Here is a 22704-nt window from a genome sequence, read left to right as displayed (position 1 = left end):
TTCGTGTGTAGAAGAGGCCCTAATTGTAGGAAGCTTTTGAAAATCTCGAGAACGGTCAGATCGACCGAATCTTTGTGAGAATATCGAACGGTCCATGTGAAGAGGGTGGCCCTCCTCGATTAGGAAACGTGTACGTGCGATAAGCTCGTCCACCATCCTTCAAATTCTCCTCTACGACCACGAGTCGTGTGAGAGAGCCCCCCCCCCACACACACACAGAGAGAGACAGAGCGCGCGCACACACACAGAGAGAGAGAGAGAGAGAGCGCAGAGCGCGCGCACACACAGAGAGAGAGAGAGAGAGCGCAGAGGCTTCCTTGTTGGCTCTCGCTCCAGGAGGCGCAATAAACCGCCGCTTCCCTTTCTGTGCTGGTGAGCTATAGCCAGCCATGGCGGCAGGAAGCCCATGGCCTTCCGGCGCTTCCAGAACCCCACCAAGCGACCTCCTCAAGACGGCCTACGACGGCCCCGCCTTCGGCCGGTCATCATCGTCTTCGCCTCTCGCCAGCAGGCCCAGGTAGGCCTCCGCACATCTGCCGCTAAACTCTGTGTGTATGTGTTTTTATCGTGGATCTGCCTTTGGTTGATGTGGTTTGTTCGCCGCTTCAAGCATACTCTTTGCCTTCTTGCATGATGCTAAGGTTGGATACACGCTATGTGGGTACACTTTGGCTTAAAATGGCACTCCTACCCTTCTCCGCTTTGAGATTTTCTCTGTGAAGATCAAGTTTGACCGCATATCCAAATCAACACTTGTCTCTTTGAGATTGGTTGTAAAGATCAAGTTTGACCACCTTCTATGCAAATCAACACTTGTCTTTCAACCTTGGTGACTTCACTTGCTTCATCGTATGATAGTAGGAAACTTGAGAGAATATATTAGATTTAGAAAGTAGAAAATGAGAGTACTCACAACACCCTCGCAGCATAATGGAGAGGGGGATTTAGAAATTGCAAGGTCATGTGTACCTTGCCTATCTATCTAAGGAAAAGACATGAAGTATCATGTATGCTGCTTATGAATAGCTAGCTAATTGGGTGCATTCAATACAATAATCCTTGATTTAGACAAACCTTTTTTCCCCTTTTCTCTCTAGTTTGTTGTGAGCTAAGTATTGCAATCTCTCTCTCCCACGCCCTCGCCCCCTTCCCAAAAATCTTACCCTCTGTAGTTTGTTGTGAGCTAAGTATTGCAATCTCTCTCTCTCTCTCTCTCTCTCTCTCTCTCTCTCTCTCTCTCTCCCTTCCCAAAAATCCTCCCCTCTCTCCTTTTCCAATGAGATTCTTTGTTGATAAAGATTGCTCTTTATTGGTTTGTGCATGAATTGATTTGTTGATAAAGAATGCTCTTTATTGGTTGAGTTCTTTGTGCATATCTTTCTTTTATTATGTTAAATACCTTTAATAATATAGAAATGTTAAATTAATTTTTGTAGGCAAAGCTAGGAGGAGAAAATATAAGTTATTTAAGGGTTTATTAATGGTAAAGCAAAACTATACGTAACTTGCATGTCAATAGTAACACCCATGTAGAGAGGCTTGAATAAAAACCTATCAAACTTGAAGGTTAAAATGTAAAGTCAATATTATAGTCTCAAATAAGAGTGTTCTATGTGTGCACATGTGTGCGTATGCATGTGCAACTAAAAAGTCAAAACATGTAAAGGATGTTGCAAGTGAGTGTTTATCTAAGTCAATTTTAAAATTGAAAAACCTCATTTATTTTATGTTGGAGTACATGTGTGGAATCTAGTACACCACCAAGGCATATCTATGTAAATATGCCTTAGCGGCTAGACTCACTATAATAATTCAATAAATGATTAATAAGTATAGTATTAGTGTTAATCTACAAACTAAAAGATTAAGTTTTTTATTTTTAAAACTTTAACGTAAGAATCTTTTTTAAAACTTACACTATTGAATATACTAATCTTCTTTCATCGACAGGTGTAACCTCATGTGGCACACTTTCATTTGCTATCCTTCTCCTTCCAGTAAATGCCATAATCTTCAATTATTTTTTTAGTTATCAAGTAGAGTAAATGTGTCTTCACTATGCCTCATCTCTTTTATTCTTTCAAGTGTCATAATTCTCCTTTTCTCAAGTGTTTCAACTCTCTTTCAACATGTGGTATGTACACCAATTTGATGGTGGACAAGGTTGAAAACATTTCGGAGTATGTAACTTATAAGTTGAGCCTTGAGTAGAGATAACTTGGAAAGAAAAGTTACAAATCCATGAGGTACTTGCATTTGTCATCGCTTTCAGTTTCAAATTGCCTAAATCTTTCATGAACAAGTTTTCTCTTTAAGTTATAAGAGAAAAAGCTAAGCAAACTTTATTAAAATTATGTTTAAAAAGGAAATTGAAGCATTTTATAAGAAAAACTTATGTGACTTTAGTTTTGATTTAAGCCTTTAATTGCAAAAGAGATTAAAGTGAAAAACCGTAGGCGAGAACTTGAAAGAGAAGCGATAGATTATACATTTAATATCTCTCTTGGTAACATCTTTCACTCTTAAACTATTTACTTGTGTCGTGTGAGATGTGTAATATTTAAATTAAACAAAAAATCAATTTCTTTTGTTGAGATGTGAGAACTTCTCATTAGAGACTCAGATCAACAGAAAGCTCTAGAAGAAAATTGGAAGTACATTGCAAGAGCTATCCAATATTAAAATATTAGTCATACTTGAGAAATTTTTTTAAAGAAGATTTATCTTAGGCTATTGATGATGATACATAGTAATTTCTAAAGGATTTGGTGTTAGTCCTTTCTTTCTCATTTGAGAAATCCAATGTCATGAGGAGAAGAGAGAGTGTTTCCATGCAGAAAGACATAAGAGAGTATCACTATCACTATGAACCTATCTTAAGAACAACTCTGTGTGAATAAGACAAAGAAAATGAAATGAGTGGTCCTCAGAGCAAGTTCAAGAAACCATAAACTCAAGATTTGAAGGTTGTGAGTGTAGGCATCATACAAAAGACAATAAAGTTATTAATCACTCCATGTTATGCACAGCTTGGGTGCCTATTAGAGTGCCAAAACTACTCTATTAGGTTAACACTTACTCTTGAATCTTACTTCACAAGACACTTTCAACAGTGCCAAAGCTATTTGAATCAGTCAACACTTGCCCTTAAATCTTTCATTAAAGACATTGTCAATAGTGAATCATGTCTATGAGCATCTCGCTTAGGGTAATACACATAGGAGAATCGACGCTACCACACAATGATGAAAAGGTTCTTGGTACACTAGTGTAGCAAGTGAAAGGTCTATATAGACAAAGTGAGATAGTTTGGAAAGTGTTGACCATATAGACGAGGTGAGATGGGTTAGAAAGTGTTGATTAAGTGAGATGATGGTCTAGAAAGTGTTGACCATATAAACGAATATAAACCCTAGGTGTGCGTGTTGTCACAATAGTTTTGCTATTGTTTGCTTCATCTCTCTCTCTCTCTCTCTCTCTCTCTCTCTATTTTTCCCACTTTTAAAACCTTATTGATTTACTTTTTATCTCTTTATTTTTTACTAGAACTAGGTTTACCCAATAACTTTGGCTCTTTCAAAACCGAATAAATAACTTATGTTTGGGTGCTATTGAGAATGTAAGTATTACACTTGGTTTGTTGAGTCTTGAAAAGATGCAGGGGGGAAGAGGGCTTGAGCTCTTGCAAGAACACACACACTCATAAAACCCTAAAAGAGAACACACAAGGTGACAGGCTGAAAAACTTCTTCTTCTTCACACAACACAACACACCATATACAAAGATAAGAGTACACACCATATGAAAAGATACTCAACCAAATACATACTAGGGTTCTCTATAGTGTGAACGCAACTAAATTAGCTGGCGCTATAACTATGCCAGTCTCTAGAATGGTTGTCACACAGCCTGTCATCCCACTGGCCGCATATCACCCATGATCTCACCAACCATGCTAGTGGTGTAAGTGTGGGGCCTATCCCCCAGCGGGTCATCAGTGTCCACCGCCTCACTAGATGAGCTTGATATCTCAACACTCCCCCTCGAGCTCAACTCCATCTCATAGCGAAGCCCTGAATCTGTGGAGCTTCTCTGTACCCAATGCTTTGGTGAAGATGTCAGCGACCTAATCTTGTGTGCTGACATAAACAAGGTCAACGTCTCCTGCCAAAACCTTCTCTCTGACAAAATGGTAGTGGACTCTATATGCTTCGTGCGAGCATGAAAAACTGGGTTCCTATCGAACTGTATACTGCTAATGTTGTCACAGAAAATGACAACTTGTCTATCCACTAATAGACCCAAATCTACAAGTAGCTTTCTCAACCAAGCTACCTCACCACATGCTGCCATAGTAGCACCTTTGTAGTACTGGATAGAGTAACCGTAGGCTGTTTCTTGCTGCTCCAAGTCACATCAGCACTCTCCAAAGAAAACATGAAGCCACTAGTAGATCTTCTATCTGAGATCCTACCAGCCCAATCAGCATGTGTACCCATGTACACATATCTCTGTCCCAGTTTCATAAAATAGTCCACAATGCAAAGTAGACCTCACATACCTCAATATGCATCTTAATGCATCCAAATGCGGCTTCCGAGGAACCTGCATAAACTGACTCACCAACCCAACATCATAGCTCAAATCTCTGGCCTGGTGATCGTCATGTAGATCAAGCTTCTTACTATGCGCCTATACATAGTAGGATCCTCCAAAATCTCTCCTGAATCTGCACTCAACTTGCCATTCTGATCCAATGGCACTGTGATAGACTTACAGCCTATCATACCATACTTGGACAACATGTCCAAGCCATACTGTCTCTACAGTAATCCAATACCATGTGGTGACCTAATCACCTCAATGCCCAAGAAATATCTGAGCTCCCCCAGATCCTTCATCTCAAACTTCTGTCTAAGTAAGATCTTTACATCAAAGATCTCTACATCATGGTCCCCCGTAATGATCAGGTCATCTACATAGATGACAACAAGCACAACCCCTCTATCACTGTGTCTCACATATAGCGAGAAATCTGCATTGGCTACATGAAAGCTAATAGTGACAAGATATTTAGAGATCTTGTTAGACCATGCTCTTGGTGCTTGTTTTAAGCCATACAAGGCTTTTTTCAACCTGAAAACATGCTCGGGGTGACTCACATCCTCTCATAACCAGGTGGCTGCAACATATACACCTCTTCCTGCAAATCCCCATGTAAGAATGCATTCTTTACATCCATCTGATGTAAAGACCATTGCTTTGACGCAGCCACTGCTATCACAACTCTCACAGTTGCCATCTTGGCAACTGGGCTGAAAGTTTCCTCATAATCAATGCCATATGTCTGCGCATATCCTTTAACTACCAATCTAGCCTTGTACCTGCTTATGCTTCCATCACTGTTATGTTTTACTTTGTACACTCACTTGCATCCAATGGCTTTCTTGCCTTCAAGCAATTGCACTAAATCCCAAGTATCATTTCCATCACTATTATGTTTTACTTTGTACACCCACTTGCATCCAATGGCTTTCTTGCCTTCAGGCAATTGCACTAAATCCCAAGTCTCATTTCCATATAGTGCATCCATCTCCTCATCCATAGCTTTCTCCCAACACACATTTCCAACAGCCTCATCAATGCATGTGGGCTCTACAACTTGTACAACTTTTGCCAAGTATGCATAGTGATGTGCCACATAACCATCAAAGGTAAACCTCTGCACAGGATTCTTCACTCTCCCAGATCTTCGCAGCTTTGCATTCATGGCTTCCATAGCCTTCTTTAGGCCAGGTGTTCTCATAGCTGGTATCCCAAGATCCTCATCAAGGCTCATCTCTAAGCCACTAGACTCTCCATCAACATGAGAATACCCTGCAGAAATGTCAGGCATACTAAGGGGCTCAATCACTTTCTCTTTGCCTTTATGTGATGTACTAATCACATTTGTAGGACTGGTATTATGACGCAGCCTACCACTCCATGGTCTATCAACTGAACCACTAGATGAGGACTCTCCTGGTCCACTCAAAGACTATGATTGCTGACTTGCATTCTGTAACTCACATCAGTCCCAACAGCTTCTTTTTCAGCAGCATACCAGTTGCTCATCTCATCAAAAAACAATATCCCTGCTTACCCTCAACTCACGTGTAGCAGGGTTATAACACCTGTATCCCTTTTGCTCAAGGGAATACCCAATAAACACACATTTTTTAGCATTTGGATCTAGCTTAGTTCTCAACTCATCTGGCACATGCACATATGCAATGCATCCAAAGACTTTCAAATGAGACAAATCAGGCTTTCTGCCCAGTAAACCTCTCCTCTGGAGTTACATCATATATGGCTGTAGCTGGAGTCCTGTTCATGATGTAAACTGCTGTAGAAACAGCCTCAGTCCAATAGCTATGCGGCATATTCTTCTCTCCCATCAATGCTCGTGCAATCTCAGCAATGTGCCTGTTTTTTTGCTCAATAACTCCATTTTGCTGCGGAGTGTATCTGCATGTAAACTGTCTCTGAATACCATTCTTCTTCAAAAATTCAGAGAACTCATTGGAGAAGTACTCTCCCCCTCCATTTGACCTTAGGCACTTTTACATATTTCCCTGTTTGCTTTTCAACCATAACTGTGAAATTCTGAAAATGAGTGAACACCTCACCCTTCTCCTTCATGAAGTATACCCACACTTTCCTTATGTGGTCATCAATAAATGTCACATAATACTTGCAGCCTCCCATAGACATGGTCTTCGTAGGACCCCATACATCTAAATGCACAACATCTAGTGCATTTCTGCTCACATTTCTGTCACGTGGAAATACATGCTTTGTTTGCTTTCCAAATTGGCATGCTTCACATATTTTTTGCATACCTTCAACTTTAAACTTTGGTAGCCCTGTCACAACTCCTTAGTCTGCATAGACTTCATTCTCTACATTCACATGTCCAATTCTTTTATGCCAAATGTCTGTGTCTACAACAGTTCTTGAACCATTTGTAAACATCGCAGCACTCACTACAGGCATGTTTGCATTCAATGTAAACATTCTGCCCACTCTGTTGCCTTTTGCAACCAACCTGCACTTGTCTTTAAAGTCTTCAACATAACAACCATCAGGGTTAAATCGAACCTGCAAACCCTGATCAATCATCTAGCCAACTGAAACCAAATTCTTTGTTATGTTTGGAACATCAAGTACATTTACAAGGTACTTCACTTTGTCATCCTGCATAGACAATGGCATATCTCCAACATGGGCAATTGGATGAGCAGTGTCATCCCCTGTTTCCATAAAACCTGGTCTTTCAAGGTTTTTCATCTCCTTGAACCACTCCCCATGACTTGTCATGTGGTTCAAAGCACCTGAATCAACCTACCATACATCATCTTTATATGCTGCTTTAACATTTTCAGACATGGCATTAACGACATGCTGCATAACAAACAACCTTTCATTATCCTCATTGTTTCTGCTCGAGGATGCATAGTTGTTTTGCTGTAATTTTTCATTTTACATGTCAGCGTGCTTCTTATAACAATCTGCCTGCACATGTCCAGGCTTACCACAATAAAAGCAACCATATGTATCATTATATTGCCTTTGCCAATTTCCACGACCTCTTGACTCCCCCTGCCTCTAAATTGGCCTCTTCCACCTGTGTGTTGTTGTTGTTGTGAATTTTTGGGACGTTGTTGTTGCTGCTGTTGGCCATAATTCTGATTACCTGTTCGGTCACCTCCTTGGCCGCATCCATGACCTCCTCTACCTCGTCCTCTTCTTGAACTTATGTAGAAGACCTGTTGCTCTAAACTGTTTTTGTTTTGTGAAAACTGTTGGTCTTCACCCAAGCTCTTCTCTTCTATAATCAACATAGACACCAAATCTGGGAAATTGGGAATGTCCGAGTCTGAATAGACGTCTTGAACGCCTTGTATTGTGGCCCGAGACCACGTAGAAAGACTTTCATCTACTGAAACGCCAATAGATACAAGGGATTCCACAATACCCTTGATCTTCAATGCATAGTCATTCACAGACATACTCTTTTTCTCCACAGTATAAAGTTCATTCTTCAACTGTATCTTTCGTGCCTTGGTATTCATTTCATAGAGTTTTACCAAGGTATCCCACGCCTCCTTGGGGGACTTGGCATCCTGTATGTGCCCAATCATGGTGTCCTGTATACTGATAGAGAGCCAATACATAACTTTTCTGGCTCCTTGGTTCCAATCCTTGAACTCTTTCACATCTGTAGCAGTTCGATTGATCTCAGATATCTCCGGTGCCTCGTCATGCTCACCTTCTATGTAGTCCCAGTAACCCTTTCCCATCAGGAAATTTGTCAACCTGAACCTCCAAGCATGGAAGTTGTTCTTATCAAGTTTCTCAACAACAATCTGGTTTATGCCATCATTTGACATCTTGTCAGACACACAAATTTACCAGAAACAGCACTCTGATTTGTCCTACGCAAACTGCTGTATTTTCTGTAGTGGTACTGTACTAAACCCAAATGTCACAACCAGTGACCTCAATGTGCATACATACACCCAATGGCAACTGTTGACCTCCTTGCAGCACACACAATGTTTGCACAACCAATCTGTCTTCCTACAGTTCTTAAAACAGAGTTCTGCATAGAAATGATGACTTACCCGCAGTGCTCAAAATCACCTGCTTTCTGAAAAACAGAGGTCCTAACGCCCCCGAAACGCGTTTTCGGCCCGAAATATTTTGTCCGATAGTGTCTAATAGGACAATATAGTTGCCCTTTAACTTTACTCCCGTGAAGAAATCTCCTCAATCAGAGATCGTGCCGGTGCCTCCTGTAGAGCTCCCGATAAGGGTGTAGTTACCAACACAAATAGGGAAGAGTAGATGAAGCTCTTACCCTCGTACCACTATGCTTCTCTTACTTGTAGCTCAGCCCTTAGCATGAGCCAAGCTTTGATACCATGAAAAGATGCAGGGGGAAAGAGGGCTTGAGCTCTTGCAAGCACACACACACTCACAAAACCCTAAAAGAGAACACACAAGGTGAGAGGCTGAAAATCTTCTTCTTCTTCACACAACACGCAACACACTATATACAAAGATAAGAGTACACACCATATGAAAAGGTACTCAACCAAATACATACTAGGGCTCTCTATAGTGTTAACCCAACTAAATTAGCTGGCGTTATAACTATGCCAGTCTCTAAAATGGCTGTCACACAGCCTGTCATCCCACTGGCCGCATATCACCCATGATCTCACCAACCATGCCAGTGGTGTAAGTGTGGGGCCTATCCCCCAGCGGGTCATGAGTGTCCACTGCCTCACTAGATGAGGTCGATATCTCAAGTCTCTCTCTCTCTCTCTCTCTCTCTCTCTCTCTCTCTCTCTCTCTTCTCCCCACTTTCAAAATCTTATTCATTTGTTTTTATCTTTCTCTGTTTGACAAATTGGGTTTACCCAATAATTTTAACTCTTTTAAAACCTAGTGAGCAAGTTATGTTTGGGCGCTAATGAGATCATAAGTATTATGCTTGGTTTGTTGAGTCTCTCTCTATCCCTTTTTCATAATAGAGGATATATTACCAAATTACTTTACAAATGACCACATGGCCGCCATGTGATGTACTAGCTTTCCCTCGCTAATTACTCCGAACCACAAGTGTATCTCAGAGTACCCTCATCTAATATATAGCCATGTCATTCTCCACCAAATGAGCTGACCCTGCAAGGAAGAGACTTGTCGCAATAGTAGCCCTTTTTTATGACCTATTTGAGCTCTAATACCTACTTTTGCATCAAATATGAAGGCATTCCTAGTTAACCAAATATGCCACAAACCTGTCCACCTAAAAAAATAAAAGAAATCTGAATGTTCTGGGTTATCTGGCCCATTTGGAATCTTGCCAAAAATCCCATCTTTAACCTTTACGGGCCTATCTGTGAATGAAAACCATACGCGAGAAAAGAAATCCCACACCTTCTTTGTCACCGAACATGAAATGAAAAGATGCATGCATGTTTCCAAGCGTATAGTACAAAACACACAATTACCAGAAGCAATCCATCGCTTTCGCAAAATGGTCCCAATGGTAGCCCTCCAACTAGCATGTGCCATAGGAACACCTTCCCTTGATATGGAATCTTAGAACATGAGTCCTGTAAGATTACTTCCTTCCACTAGGCCCTACTTTTCTTGATGTTCCATACTCTATTAAATGATCCAGCGCTTATCTTCCACCATCTATGGTACACTTGATTTATTGTACGCTAGACAATGTCCTGAGGATTCTAAATGCCCAATCTAACCAAGGTTGTTGATCCTCTCTCTCTCTCTCTCTCTCTCTCTCTCTCTCTCTCATATCTCTCTCTCTTTCTCTTCCCCACTTTGTTTGATACCACACAATGAGCATCTCGCTTAGGGTAATATGCACAGGAGAATCGATGCTACCACACAATGATAAAAAGGTTCTTGGTACACTAGTGTAGCAAGTCAAAGGTAATATGCACAGGAGAATCGATGCTACCCCACTTTGTTTGATACCACACAATGATAAAAAGGTTCTTGGTACACTAGTGTAGCAAGTCAAAGGTCTATATAGACAAAAAGATAGTCTAGAAAGTGTTGACCATATAGACGAGGTGAGATGGGTTAGAAAGTGTTGATTAAGTGAGATGATGGTCTAGAAAGTGTTGACCATATAAACGAATATCAACCCTAGGTGTGCATGTTGTCACAATAGTTTTGTTATTGTTTGCTTCATCTCTCTCTCTCTCTCTCTCTCTCTCTCTCTCTCTCTCTCTCTCTCTCTCTCTCTCTCTCTCTCTCTCTCTCGCTCTCTCTCTTTTCCCAACTTTTAAAACCTTATTGATTTACTTTTTATCTTTTTATTTTTGACTAGAACTAGGTTTACCCAATAACTTTGACTCTTTCAAAACCGAATAAATAACTTATGTTTAGGTGCTATTGTGAATGTAAGTATTACACTTGGTTTGTTGAGTCTCTCTCTCTCTCTCTCTCTCTCTCTCTCTCTCTCTCTCTCTCTCTCTTCCCCACTTTCAAAATCTTATTCATTTTCTTTTATCTTTCTCTTTTTGACTAGAATTGGGTTTACCCAATAATTTTAACTCTTTTAAAACCTAGTGAGCAACTTATATTTGGGCGCTAATGAGATCAGAGTAGTATGCTTGGTTTGTTGAAACTCTCTCTATTTTTTTTCGTAATAGAGGATATATTACCAAATTACTTTACAAATAACCACATGGCCACCATGTGATGTACTAGCTTTCCCTCACTAATTACTCCGAACCACAAGTGTATCTTAGAGTACCCTCATCCAATATATAGCCATGTCATTCTCCACCAAATGAGCTGACCCCACAAGGAAGAGACTTGCTGCAATAGTAGCCATTTTTTATGACCTATTTGAGCTCTAATACCTACTTTTGCATCAAATATGAAGGTATTCCTAGTTAACCAAATATGCCACAAACCTGTCCACCTAAAAAAATAAAAGAAAACTGAATGTTCTGGGTTATCTGGCCCATTTCGAATCTTGCCAAAAATCCCATCTTCAACCTTTACGGGCCTATCTGTGAACGAAAACCATATGCGAGAAAAGAAATCCCACATCTTCTTTGTCACACCGAACATGAAATGAAAAGATGCATGCATGTTTCCAAGCATGTAGTAGTACAAAACACACAATTACCAGAAGCAATCCGCCGCTTTCGCAAATGGTCCCCCAATGGTAGCCCTCCAACTAGCATGCGCCATAGGAACACCTTCCCTTGATATGGAGTCTTAGAACATGAGTCCTATAAGATTACTTCCTTCCACCATGCCCTACTTTTCTTGATGTTCCATACCCTATTAGCCTTCTTAATGATCCAGCGCTTATCTTCCACCATCATATGGTACACTTGATTTATTGTACGCTGGAAAATGTCCTGAGGATTTCTAAATGCCCAATCTAACCAAGGTTGTTGATCCTCCTCTCTCTCTCTCTCTCTCTCTCTCTCTCTCTCTCTCTCAGATCTCTATCTCTCTGTTCCCCACTTTATTTGGGTGCTAATGAGGACTTAAGTATTACATTTAGTTTGTTGAGTCTCTCTCTCTCTCTCTCTTTCCCACTTTCAAAATTTTATTCATTTTCTTTTATCTTTCCTTTTATTACTAGAATTAGGTTTAGCCAATAAATTTAACTCTTTTAAAAACTAGTGATCAATTTATGTTGGTGCGCTAATGAGAATGTAATTATTATGCTTGGTTTGATAAGTCTCTCTCTCTCTCTCTCTCTCTCTCTCTCTCTCTCTCTCTCTCTCTCTCTCTCTCTCTCCCCTATTTTATAGACTACCTTTCTTAACTTAAATTAAGTTTCTTTTTTTAGTAGTTTTTTTTAAATATTTCTCCTTGATGTCCTTGTATTCTTGTTAAATTATATAAGTACAATTATTGTTTGAATTTTCAAGGTTGAATATATTCTAATCTTAGGAAGATAAGTACATTAGTCTAGATTGGTTGGTTTCAATTAAAACCTTGGTGTACTTTGCTATAGTGAATAAATTTCATATGAACTTTGTAAATAATCACTTGAGGAAAATGTTGAGATATCGAGCTCGTCTAGTGAGGCGGTGGCCACCACTGATGACCCGCCTGGGGGATAGGCCCCACACTTACACCACTGGCATGGTTGGTGAGATCATGGGAGATATGCAGCCAGTGGGATGACAGGCTGTGTGACAGCCATTCTAGAGACTGGCATAGTTATAGCGCCAGCTCATTTAGTCGGGTTCACACTATAGAGAACCCGTGTATGTATTTGGTTGAGTACCTTTCATATTATTGTGTACTCTTATTCTTGTATATGGTGTGTTGAGTGTTGAGTAGAGAAGAAGAAGATTTTCAGCCTCTCACCTTGTGTGTTCTCTATTAGGGTTTTGTGAGTGTGTGTGTGTGCTTGCAAGAGCTCAAGCTCTCCTCCCCCCTGCATCTTTTCATGATATCAGAGCCTGGTTCATGCTAAGGGCTGAGATGCAAGCAAGAGAACCACAAGAAGCGGTACGAGGGTAAGAGCTTCAACTACTCGTCCCTATTGTGTTGGTGACTACACCCTTGTCGGGAGCTCTACGGGAGGCACCGGCAAACGATCTCTGATTGAGGAGCTTTCTTCGTGGGAGTGAAGCTATAGGGCAACTATACAGTCCTACGGACTATAAATTTTTGGGCCGAAAACGCGTTTCGGGCGCGTCTGGACCTCCGTTTTTCAGAAAGCAGGCGATTTCGAGCACTGCGGGTAAGTCATCGATTCTCTGCAGAACTCTGTTTTAAGAACTGCAGGAAGACAGATTGACTGTGCAGACACTGTGGGTGCTGCAAAGAGGTCTACAGTTGCCATTGGGTGTATGTATGCACATTGAGGTCACTGGTTGTGACATTTGAGTGGACTGCAGTACCGCTGTGCAGAAAATACAGCAGTTGTGCAGGAAAAACTAGAGTGCAGTTTCTGGTAAAACTGTGTGTTTGGCAAGATGTCTAATGATGGCATAACACAGATTGTAGCTGAGAAGCTTGACAAGAATAACTTCCATGCTTGGAGGTTCAGGTTAACGAATTTCCTGATGGGAAAAGGCTATTGGGACTACATAGAAGGTGAGCATGAAGAGGCACCGGGAGATACCGGATATAAATCCGACTGCTGCAGATGTGAAAGAGTTTAAAGACTGGAACCAAGGAGCCAGGAAAGTAATGTATTGGCTTTCCATTAGTATACAGGACACCATGATTGGGCACATTCAGGATGCCAAGTCCCCCAAGGAGGCGTGGGACACCTTGGTAAAGCTTTATGAAACAAATACCAAGGCACGTAAAATACAGTTGAAGAATGAACTTCATACTGTGGATAAAAAGAGCATGTCTGTGATATGACTATGCGCTGAAGATAAAGGGTATTGTGGAATCCCTTGCATCTATTGGTGTGTCAGTAGATGATGATGACAAGGTGGAAGTTTGTTTACGTGGTCTCGGGCCACAATACAAGGCGTTCAAGACGTCTATTCAGACTCGGGAAAACATTCCCAACTTTACAGATTTGGTGTCTATGCTGATTATCGAAGAGAAGAACTTGGGTGAAGACCAACAGTCTTCACAAAGCAAAAACAGTTCAGAGCAACAGGCCTTCTACACGAGTTCAGGAAGAGGATGAGGTAGAGGAGGCCATGGACGCGGTCAAGGAGGTGGCCGAGCAGGTAATCAGAATTATGGCCAGCAGTAGCAGCAACAACAACAGTCCCAGAATCAACAACAACAACAACACGCAGGTGGAAGAGGCAAATTCAGAGGCAGGGGGAGTCAAAGAGGCCGTGGAAATTGGCAAAGGCAATATAATGATGCACATGAATGCTATTATTGTGGTAAGCCTGGACATGTGCAGTCAGAATGTTACAAGAAGCAGGCTGACATGCAAAATGGGAAAGTGCAGCAAAACAACTATGCATCCTCAAGCAGAAATAATGAGGATAATGAAAGGTTGTTTGTTATGCAGCATGTTGTGAATGCCATGTCTGAAAATGTTGATGCAGCACAAAAAGATAATGTATGGTATGTGGATTCGGGCGCTTCGAACCACATGACGAGTCATGGGGAGTGGTTCAAGGAGGTGAAAAACCCGGAAAGACCAGGTTTTGTGGAAACAGGGGATGACACTGCTCATCCAATTGCCCACATTGGAGATGTGCCATTGTCTATGCAGGATGGCAAAGTGAAGTACCTTGCAGATGTACTTCATGTACCGAACATAACAAAGAATCTGGTTTCAGTTGGCCAGATGATTGAGCAGGGGTTGCAGGTTCGGTTTAACCCTGATGGGTGTTATGTTGAAGATTTCAAAGACAAGTGCAGGTTGGTTGCAAAAGGCAACAGAGTGGGAAGAATGTTTACGTTGGATGTAGACATGCCTGAAATGAGTGCTGCGATGTTTGCAAATGGTTCAGGAGTTGTTGCAGACACAGACATATGGCATAAAAGAATTGGACATGTAAATATGCAGAGATTGAAGTCTATGCAGACAAAAGGAATTGTGACAGGGCTGCCAAAATTTAAAGTGGAAGGTATGCAGAAAATATGTGAAGCATGCCAATTTGGGAAGCAAACAAAGCATGTGTTTCCACGTAATAGATATGTGAGCAGAAATGCACTAGATCTTGTGCATTCAGATGTATGGGGTCCTACGAAGACCATATCTATGGGAGGCTGCAGGTATTATGTGACTTTCATTGATGACCACACAAGGAAAGTGTGGGTATATTTCATGAAAGAGAAGAGTGAGGTGTTCACTCACTTTCAGAACTTCAGAGTTCTGGTTGAAAAGCAAACAGGGAAATATGTAAAGTGCCTAAGGTCAGATGGAGGGGGAGAGTACTTCTCCAATGAGTTCTCTGAATATTTGAAGAAGAATGGTATTCGAAGACAGTATACATGCAGATACACTCCGCAGCAAAATGGAGTTGCTGAGCGAAAAAACAGGCACATTGCTGAGATTGCGCGAGCATTGATGGAAGAGAAGAATATGCCGCATTGCTATTGGGCTGAAGCTGTTTCTACAGCAGTATACATCATGAACAGGACTCCAACTGCAGCCATACATGATGTAACTCCAGAGGAGAGGTTTACTGGCAGAAAACCAGATTTATCTCATCTGAAAGTCTTTGGATGCATTGCATATGTGCATGTGCCAGATGAGCTGAGAACTAAGCTGGATCCAAAAGCTGAAAAATGTGTGTTTTTTGGATATTCCCTTGAGCAAAAGGGATACAGGTGTTATAACCCTGCTACACGTGAGTTGAGGGTAAGCAGGGATGTTGTATTTGATGAGATGAGCAGCTGGTATGCTGCTGGAAAAGAAGCTGTTGGGGCTGATTTGAGTGGAAGTGTGGTTGCACAGAATGCAGGTCAGCAATCACAGTCTTTGAGTGGACCAGGAGAGTCCTCATCTAGTGGGTCTGTTGATAGACCATGGAGTGGCAGGCGTCATAATACCAGCCCTGCAAATGTGATTACTACATCACGTAAAGGAAAAGAGAAAGTGGTTGAGTCCCTTGGTATGCCTGACATTTCTGCAGGGCATTCTCATGTTGATGGAGAGTCTAGTGGCTCAGATATGAGCCTTGATGAGGAGCTTGGGATCCCAGCTATGAGAACACCTGGTGTAAAGAAGGCTATGGAAGCCATGAATGAGAAGCTGCGAAGATCTGGGAGAGTGAGAAATCCTGTGCAGAGATTTACCTATGATGGTTATGTGGCACATCACTATGCATATATGGCAAAGGTTGTGCAGGTTGTTGAGCCCACATGCATTGATGAGGCTGATGGAAATGTGTGTTGGGAGAAAGCTATGGATGAGGAGATGGATGCACTATATGGAAATGAAACTTGGAATTTAGTGCAATTGCCTGAAGGTAAGAAAGCCATTGGATGCAAGTGGGTGTACAAAGTTAAACATAACAGTGATGGAAGCATAAACAGGTACAAGGCTAGATTGGTAGCCAAAGGATATGCGCATACATATGGGATTGATTATGAGGAAACTTTCAGCCCAGTTGCCAAGATGGCAACGGTGAGAGTTGTGATAGCAGTGGCTGCGTCAAAGCAAATCAGATGGATGTAAAGAATGCATTCTTGCATGGTGATTTGCAAGAAGAGGTGTATATGTTGCAGCCACCTGGTTATGAGGATGTGGATCACCCCGAGCATGTTTGCAGGTTGAAGAAAGCCTTGTATGGCTTAAAACAAGCACCAAGAGCATGGTCTGACAAGATTTCTGAATATCTTGTCACTATTGGCTTTCATGTAGCCAATGCAGATTTCTCATTGTATGTGAGACATGGTGATAGAGGGGTTGTGCTTGTTGTCATCTATGTAGATGACTTGATCATTACGGGGGACCATGAAGATCTTTGATGTAAAGATCTTGCTAAGACAGAAGTTTGAGATGAAGGATCTGGGAGAGCTCAGATATTTCTTGGGCATTGAGGTGATTAGGTCACCATATGGTATTGGATTACTGCAGAGACAGTATGGCTTGGACATGTTGTCCAAGTATGGTATGACAGGCTGTAAGCCTATTTCTGTGCCATTGGATCAGAATGGCAAGTTGAGTGCAGATTCAGGAGACATCTTGGAGGATCTTACTATGTACAGGAGCATAGTAGGAAGTTTGATCTACATGACGATCACCAGCTATGCTGTTGGGTTGGTGAGTCAGTTTATGCAGGTTCCACGGAAACTGCATTTGGATGCAGTGAGACGCATACTGAGGTATGTGAAGTCTACTTTGCATTGTGGACTATTCTATGAGACTGGGATAGAGATATGTGTACATGGGTACACAGATGCTGATTGGGCTGGTAGTATCTCAGATAGAAGATCTACCAGTGGATTCATGTTTTCTTTGGGGAGTGCTGCTGTGACTTGGAGCAGCAAGAAGCAGCCTACGGTTGCTCTATCGAGTACAGAGGCCGAGTACAGAGGAGCTGCTATGGCAGCATGTGAGGTAGCTTGGTTGACAAAGCTACTTGCAGATTTGGGTCTATCAGTGGATAGACAAGTTGTCATTTTCTGTGACAACATTAGCAGTATACAGTTGGCCAGGAACCCAGTCTTTCATGCTCGTACGAAGCACATAGAGGTCCACTACCACTTCGTCAGAGAGAAGGTCTTAGCAGGAGACCTTGACCTTGTTTATGTCAGCACAGAGGATCAGGTAGCTGACATCTTCACCAAATCATTGGGTACAGAGAAGCTCCGCAGATTCAGGGCTTCGCTTGGTGTACATGAGATGGAGTTGAGCTCGAGGGGGAGTGTTGAGATATCGAGCTCGTCTAGTGAGGCGGTGGCCACTGATGACCCGCCTGGGGGATAGGCCCCACACTTACACCACTGGCATGGTTGGTGAGATCATGGGAGATATGTAGCCAGTGGGATGACAGGCTGTGTGACAGCCATTCTAGAGACTGGCATAGTTATAGCGCCAGCTCATTTAGTCGGGTTCACACTATAGAGAACCCGTGTATGTATTTGGTTGAGTACCTTTCATATTATTGTGTACTCTTATTCTTGTATATGGTGTGTTGAGTGTTGAGTAGAGAAGAAGAAGATTTTCAGCCTCTCACCTTGTGTGTTCTCTATTAGGGTTTTGTGAGTGTGTGTGTGTGCTTGCAAGAGCTCAAGCTCTCCTCCCCCCTGCATCTTTTCAGAAAACACCTTTTTTATGGAGCTTAGTATTAGAAGCACTAAAAAAACCATTGTAATGTGATTCTTTAAGTGCTAAAATCTATGATGAGAAAAAGCCTATTGCCATTATCTTTTAGTAATGAACTTGAACCTTTTCTCATATTTTCTTTATAGTATAATAAGAAATAGATGACATATAATAGCTAGATATTTTTCTTTATGCTGCAAAAGAAGACTTTTGAAATTCTTGGGTTTTTTCTATCTTTAATAGAAACAATAAGAACATATCATAATGACAAATTAATGCCTTTCCTCCATCTCTTTCTCATAGTTTATCTCTTAGATCTAGCATCATGTGGGTAGAGGGACAAACTATCTAAATTCAATCCCTAGCTCTTCTTTCTCCATATTAGAGAACATGCTCAAAAGTTTTATTACGATGATAGTAATTTGTTTTCATTCTAATACTCTTTTCTTTCTTTTTGTCTCTCATTTTTTTTAAAGAAAGCCTTCAAAAAGATACAATGTACACATTTTTTTGTTTTCATATGAAAATATGAGAGAAAGGGAATTAATTTGTACTCTTTTTAATGCTATTTACTATAATATTGCATTGATATGTTTGGATTTCTTTTTTGTGGTCACAAATTATTGTTTAAATGGTGTGCTCATTTAGATTATTTGCTCATGTGGTTTTACAATTGAATGTTTCTGTTTAATTACTAGTATATCTCATGATTTCATGTTTATGTTTCTTTCAGTGTATGTGAAATCTTAAAAGACATCAATAATCCATTGGAAGGACACAAAACACATGATCCATAGTCTTGAGGTTAGGTCACATTCTTCAATTCTAGTAAATGATACTGAGATTAGGTTGTGTGATATGATTTTACAAGTAAATGTTTATAGGTATTTTCAATTGTCTTTTTTCACCCTTGACTTTTCTATCTTGCTTTTCTTTTTCTCTCTATCTATTTAAACAAACAAACACACACATACGCATCTTTTTTCCTTTCTATCTATTTTAAATTTGGAAAATTTTACATTTTGGTGTAACTTTAGTTAGTATTTCATGACGTTGCTCAAGATCTTGTTCACAATATTGAGCTTAGATTATATGATAAGATGTTACAAGTATATGTTTCTAAGGGTAATCTTTATTGTATTTCCCTTGGCTCTTCTCTCTCTCTCTCTCTCTCTCTCTCTCTCTCTCTCTCTCTCTCTCTCTCTCTCTCTCCCTCCCCACACACACACACACACACATTTTTATCCATCTATATCGTTACCTATCTTTTTTTCTTTTTATATGTATCTAAATTTTGGAGAATTAGTTTTTATGCTATTATTTCACTTTATATCAAGAAACCTAACAGTATGTTTTTTTAATGAGAAATGACTTTCTTAAAATTTTTCATCTAGGGTTGAATAAGTAAATAAACTAAAATCAAAAGGTATAGTAGAATGTACTTCACAAAATCAAAAGGGATAGAAAAAAGAACCTCACAACATCAAAAGAGATAGAAAAAAGAATTTGAGGCTTACCCAAGTTGTAGCTTAAAAAATTCAATCATCTATGTCTTTTATTGTGAAGTGTTTCCATTGTGTATTTTATCAAGGCAAGTAAGCATTTTTACTCATTAGAAAAAAATAAAAATATAAAAAAAGAGATAAAAGATTTAAAAAGGATATTTTTATAATAATTTTTTATGTTCTTTTATTTTGATATTCCAAATATTTTCTTTCTTATATTTATGTTTTTTCATCATTTTGTTCTATTTTTATAAATTGTTTTTAATTTTTTATCTATATATAATATGATCCTAGTTGTTTTTTTGATCTTAATTTGTATTATTTTATTTTATCTCTACTTTTTCACATATACTTTGTTCACCACTACTAAACTCTATTAAAACAAGATGTGTATGTAGTACCTCTAGGAAATGCCACATAACTAATCATTATCTCACAAATTAGTGCCTTTAATAGATCACATCCACAAGATTTTAAACTTGTATAAAAAAATATCTAAAATATCACTTTTTTTAAATTTTATTGATTCCTTATAAATGCTTTATAAGTTCACAAGTCAATTTTTAAACATTTCTCTAGTGATATAACTTTGACACTTGGTAATGCCTAGTGACATGTATTTTAGTGCCATTTGTAAACACTCGATTACTATGATGGCAATAGTTTGAAAATGAATATTCTTTTAAGTTTCCAATTAGTAGTTTTATCAAATTAGAAGTTTCTCTTTTACAATACCTAGTACATAGATTTATGTAGGTTAGTGGGTGTCCTGGAATATGTAACACTAGTGTTGTAATAAAAAAGCTTATTTTCTAGCTTTTTGAGACTGTTGTAAAACAAATCTTACTCTCTAACCATAAAGTTTCAAAGAGAACCCTTCTACAAAAATGTAATATAGTAGTTGAAAAAATAAGCGAGAGAAAAAAGGTTTCAAACTTTTTTTCAAAAGCTGGTCCATGACTATGATTATTTTGGGGGGGAAAAAGAGTCATGACTATGACTCATTTGGGAAAAAAACAAGTCATGAATGTGAATCTTTTTGTAAGAAAAAACAATATTTTTTTCAATGAAACTTTCTCTAAGAATTGTTAAAAGAAGGTCACAAAAGCATAATGAGAAAGTCATTTTTGTATACACGATTCATTTTTTTTCCTGAAAACAAGATCTATTTTATTTACTTTTTTCACAAAAATAAGGGATCTATGATTTTTTTAAAGTACAGATTGTATAGAAAAAGGCTCAATTTTTATCGATAAAAATCCACTCATGATAAGGGATTTAAAAAATTGGCCTTGAACGCATGTGATATACAGGGTTTCCATATAGTGATCCTCGTCAAGCTTTTTGACCATTGACCACCTTTTAAATTCATCCATTCACATCCCCTAATAAGCTTAGATTGCATCCATTCCAATTTCATAATCCAAGCGGGAAGCCATGGAAGGATTTCATCTTGACTGGGATATCTGCTCTACACCGAGTCTAGGGGCCCTTGGCTGCAGAGAGCGCTAGATGGATCTTTACGAAGATGCGAGCCTATGGCTTTAGCCTACCTTTTGAGGATAGATTTGCAGCTGGTCTATTACAATCTTGAGGATCATCTCTAGTAGCCCTTGATTTGGAACCTCCTGATCTGTTTACTTAGTGGTCTGTTGCCAGGGGCTCGGCCTCATGTATCCTAATAAGGAACTTTGAGCATAGGCCATGTTAGGCCCCCTGGAGATTGGCTTACATTTAAATAGCTCACCCTAGTGGCTCAGAAGAGGGACGTGACTGGAATCAAGGGCATGGGTAGACTCAACCTCGACATTGACTCTATCATTCATAAGAGTGGCTGACCCCGATCTCTGACCCTAGTCCTTGTTGAAAGAAGTGGACTTGAATAGAGTATTGAGTGCATAAACATGAGAAGTGAGAGATATGGTGAGTGGAAGATAGAAAAAGCATGAGGTCTAATCAAAAAGTGAGCTAGGTGGAGCTCTCATCTATGCCATGAATTTTTAGGCGAATATCATGCCTGGTGAATAGTCCCAGCCAACCATTGTGGATGAATGTCGAAATATGGTGCCCGTCATGTCATGTATGGGGCATCACTCTGAATGGCGGGGTTGATGATGTGCAGGCCCCCTCTGTGGTGAGGTTGTATGATCACTCTCTAGGCCACCTTGGCTCAGACCAGCCTCTCATCACATCGTTGGCAACCGATAGAAATTTGTGGATCAATTGTTTCACTTGACCAATGCAGGCCTGTGAAAAGTCCCAGCAAGAAGTAATATACCACATGGTGGCAAGAAGAACTTGGTTTTCCACCACCACTCGACCAACTAAGGAAAGCCTCGTTGAACTCTAGCATAGAAGCTTCTTCCAAATGCTTAAAAGAAGAGGGGCCAATTGCTACTCTAGGGAGATTCGATGCCCACCACGCATCCAAGATAATGGGTTGGAATGACCCTTGGGATCCATTGGAAAGCCTCTACTGGCAAGTCAAGGTAGGCAAAGAGCCAATCTAAAATCCACACGATTTGTGCCAGTTGATTTGCACTCTTGATGTTCACCAGAAGATCTCTATTGCCCCATTGTAAATCTTTGAAGATTCCCCACATCTCTTGATAGGTATGTTATTCTTTCATCAACTCTAAGTCTAGCAGCTCCTCTTGTGCATGGATGGGGAGACATAATCCTTGAGCCCAGTCTCCTCAACTGAGAGAAAACTATTCATGGCCTTGACAACAAATAGAAAGAGATATGGTAGTAGAGGACAACCCTGTCGGACCAAGTGAGAAAGGGAAAATCTATCACCTTTGCCTCCTTGAATGAGAACCTAGCTGTGAGAGGCTAAGTAAAGTCTTAAAACACCACAGATCCACTCCTCCAAAAATCCTATCTGGCGCATGGTCCCCTCCAGAGATCCCCAATCAACTTTATCATATGCT

The 22704-nt window shown here is 40.2% G+C and overlaps 1 long non-coding RNA gene across 5 annotated transcripts in view; it reads left to right on the top strand.

Annotated features, from left to right (window-relative positions):
* The first annotated feature begins 260 nt into the window (after nucleotides 1–260).
* The window catches only part of LOC147636886 (uncharacterized), a 68756-nt gene continuing 46312 nt past the window's right edge, over nucleotides 261–22704 (top strand). For 2 of the 5 annotated variants that reach the window (XR_015266286.1, XR_015266287.1), the window contains exons 1-2: nucleotides 261–517; nucleotides 19000–19070. This is a non-coding gene — a long non-coding RNA (uncharacterized LOC147636886). Of the gene's footprint in view, nucleotides 518–641; nucleotides 825–1950; nucleotides 2240–18999; nucleotides 19071–22704 lie in introns of those variants that run through there. The other 3 variants (XR_015266285.1, XR_015266284.1, XR_015266283.1) reach the window with 3 other exon arrangements.

The sequence above is a fragment of the Cibotium barometz genome, chromosome 7 (assembly GCF_041138505.1).
Source record: "Cibotium barometz isolate CiBa-2024 chromosome 7, ASM4113850v1, whole genome shotgun sequence".
In the NCBI taxonomy this organism is placed as follows: Eukaryota; Viridiplantae; Streptophyta; class Polypodiopsida; order Cyatheales; family Cibotiaceae; genus Cibotium; species Cibotium barometz.
The sequence above is the reverse complement of the archived record's forward strand: the minus strand, read 5'-3'. Positions and strand labels throughout refer to the sequence as shown.